Here is a 3,809-nt window from a genome sequence, read left to right on the forward strand (position 1 = left end):
TGAGATGCAGTAGTTCTGGTGGTTTGAAGCTGGAACCAAGTCTAAATTTGAGTTTCATGAGTTTTGAATGTTAGACCAAAAAAGCGTTTTCTCAGCGAGAGAAGTGAAAAAGTGACAATATGTGAATTTTCAGCACTGCGTTCAATTTTCAGCCTTATTAGCTGTGGAACAGCATAGAAATGCTGAGATGCAGTAGTTCTGGTGGTTTGAAGCTGGAACCAAGTCTAAATTTTGAGTTTCATGAGTTTTGAATGTTGAGACCAAAAAAGCGTTTTCTCAGCGAGAGAAGTGAAAAAGTGACAATATGTGAATTTTCAGCACTGCGTTCAATTTTCAGCCTTATTAGCTGTGGAACAGCATAGAAATGCTGAGATGCAGTAGTTCTGGTGGTTTGAAGCTGGAACAAGTCTAATTTTGAGTTTCATGAGTTTTGAATGTTGAGACCAAAAAGCGTTTTCTCAGCGAGAGAAGCGAAAAAGTGACAATATGTGAATTTTCAGCACTGCGTTCATTCATTTTCAGCCTTATTAGCTGTGGAACAGCATAGAAATGCTGAGATGCAGTAGTTCTGGTGGTTTGAAGCTGGAACCAAGTCTAATTTTGAGTTTCATGAGTTTTGAATGTTGAGACCAAAAAAGCGTTTTCTCAGCGAGAGAAGAAAAAGTGACAATATGTGAATTTTCAGCACTGCGTTCAATTTTCAGCCTTATTAGCTGTGGAACAGCATAGAAATGCTGAGATGCAGTAGTTCTGGTGGTTTGAAGCTGGAACCAAGTCTACATTTTGAGTTTCATGAGTTTTTAATGTTGAGACCAAAAAAGCGTTTTCTCAGCGAGAGAAGAAAAAGTGACAATATGTGAATTTTCAGCACTGCGTTCAATTTTCAGCCTTATTAGCTGTGGAACAGCATAGAAATGCTGAGATGCAGTAGTTCTGGTGGTTTGAAGCTGGAAACAAGTCTACATTTTGAGTTTCATGAGTTTTGAATGTTGAGACCAAAAAAGCGTTTTCTCAGCGAGAGAAGCGAAAAAGTGACAATATGTGAATTTTCAGCACTGCGTTCAATTTTCAGCCTTATTAGCTGTGGAACAGCATAGAAATGCTGAGATGCAGTAGTTCTGGTGGTTTGAAGCTGGAACCAAGTCTAATTTTGAGTTTCATGAGTTTTGAATGTTGAGACCAAAAAAGCGTTTTCTCAGCGAGAGAAGAAAAAGTGACAATATGTGAATTTTCAGCACTGCGTTCAATTTTCAGCCTTATTAGCTGTGGAACAGCATAGAAATGCTGAGATGCAGTAGTTCTGGTGGTTTGAAGCTGGAACCAAGTCTAATTTTGAGTTTCATGAGTTTTTAATGTTAGACCAAAAAAGCGTTTTCTCAGCGAGAGAAGCGAAAAAGTGACAATATGTGAATTTTCAGCACTGCGTTCAATTTTCAGCCTTATTAGCTGTGGAACAGCATAGAAATGCTGAGATGCAGTAGTTCTGGTGGTTTGAAGCTGGAACCAAGTCTAATTTTGAGTTTCATGAGTTTTGAATGTTGAGACCAAAAAAGCGTTTTCTCAGCGAGAGAAGAAAAAGTGACAATATGTGAATTTTCAGCACTGCGTTCAATTTTCAGCCTTATTAGCTGTGGAACAGCATAGAAATGCTGAGATGCAGTAGTTCTGGTGGTTTGAAGCTGGAACAAGTCTAATTTTGAGTTTCATGAGTTTTGAATGTTGAGACCAAAAAAGCGTTTTCTCAGCGAGAGAAGTGAAAAAGTGACAATATGTGAATTTTCAGCACTGCGTTCAATTTTCAGCCTTATTAGCTGTGGAACAGCATAGAAATGCTGAGATGCAGTAGTTCTGGTGGTTTGAAGCTGGAACAAGTCTAATTTTGAGTTTCATGAGTTTTTATTGTAGAGACCAAAAAAGCGTTTTCTCAGCGAGAGAAGCGAAAAAGTGACAATATGTGAATTTTCAGCACTGCGTTCAATTTTCAGCCTTATTAGCTGTGGAACAGCATAGAAATGCTGAGATGCAGTAGTTCTGGTGGTTTGAAGCTGGAACAAGTCTAATTTTGAGTTTCATGAGTTTTGAATGTTGAGACCAAAAAAGCGTTTTCTCAGCGAGAGAAGCGAAAAAGTGACAATATGTGAATTTTCAGCACTGCGTTCAATTTTCAGCCTTATTAGCTGTGGAACAGCATAGAAATGCTGAGATGCAGTAGTTCTGGTGGTTTGAAGCTGGAACAAGTCTAATTTTGAGTTTCATGAGTTTTGAATGTTGAGACCAAAAAAGCGTTTTCTCAGCGAGAGAAGTGAAAAAGTGACAATATGTGAATTTTCAGCACTGCGTTCAATTTTCAGCCTTATTAGCTGTGGAACAGCATAGAAATGCTGAGCTGCAGTAGTTCTGGTGGTTTGAAGCTGGAACCAAGTCTAATTTTGAGTTTCATGAGTTTTGAATGTTGAGACCAAAAAAGCGTTTTCTCAGCGAGAGAAGTGAAAAAGTGACAATATGTGAATTTTCAGCACTGCGTTCAATTTTCAGCCTTATTAGCTGTGGAACAGCATAGAAATGCTGAGATGCAGTAGTTCTGGTGGTTTGAAGCTGGAACCAAGTCTAATTTTGAGTTTCATGAGTTTTGAATGTTGAGACCAAAAAAGCGTTTTCTCAGCGAGAGAAGTGAAAAAGTGACAATATGTGAATTTTCAGCACTGCGTTCAATTTTCAGCCTTATTAGCTGTGGAACAGCATAGAAATGCTGAGATGCAGTAGTTCTGGTGGTTTGAAGCTGGAACAAGTCTAATTTTGAGTTTCATGAGTTTTGAATGTTGAGACCAAAAAAGCGTTTTCTCAGCGAGAGAAGTGAAAAAGTGACAATATGTGAATTTTCAGCACTGCGTTCAATTTTCAGCCTTATTAGCTGTGGAACAGCATAGAAATGCTGAGATGCAGTAGTTCTGGTGGTTTGAAGCTGGAACAAGTCTAATTTTGAGTTTCATGAGTTTTGAATGTTGAGACCAAAAAAGCGTTTTCTCAGCGAGAGAAGCGAAAAAGTGACAATATGTGAATTTTCAGCACTGCGTTCAATTTTCAGCCTTATTAGCTGTGGAACAGCATAGAAATGCTGAGATGCAGTAGTTCTGGTGGTTTGAAGCTGGAACCAAGTCTAATTTTGAGTTTCATGAGTTTTGAATGTTGAGACCAAAAAAGCGTTTTCTCAGCGAGAGAAGTGAAAAAGTGACAATATGTGAATTTTCAGCACTGCGTTCAATTTTCAGCCTTATTAGCTGTGGAACAGCATAGAAATGCTGAGATGCAGTAGTTCTGGTGGTTTGAAGCTGGAACCAAGTCTAATTTTGAGTTTCATGAGTTTTGAATGTTGAGACCAAAAAAGCGTTTTCTCAGCGAGAGAAGAAAAAGTGACAATATGTGAATTTTCAGCACTGCGTTCAATTTTCAGCCTTATTAGCTGTGGAACAGCATAGAAATGCTGAGATGCAGTAGTTCTGGTGGTTTGAAGCTGGAACCAAGTCTAATTTTGAGTTTCATGAGTTTTGAATGTTGAGACCAAAAAAGCGTTTTCTCAGCGAGAGAAGTGAAAAAGTGACAATATGTGAATTTTCAGCACTGCGTTCAATTTTCAGCCTTATTAGCTGTGGAACAGCATAGAAATGCTGAGATGCAGTAGTTCTGGTGGTTTGAAGCTGGAACCAAGTCTAATTTTGAGTTTCATGAGTTTTGAATGGAGACCAAAAAAGCGTTTTCTCAGCGAGAGAAGTGAAAAAGTGACAATATGTGAATTTTCAGCACTGCGTTCA

Source organism: Xiphophorus couchianus, chromosome 1 (genome assembly GCF_001444195.1).
Source record: "Xiphophorus couchianus chromosome 1, X_couchianus-1.0, whole genome shotgun sequence".
Classification (NCBI taxonomy): domain Eukaryota; kingdom Metazoa; phylum Chordata; class Actinopteri; order Cyprinodontiformes; family Poeciliidae; genus Xiphophorus; species Xiphophorus couchianus.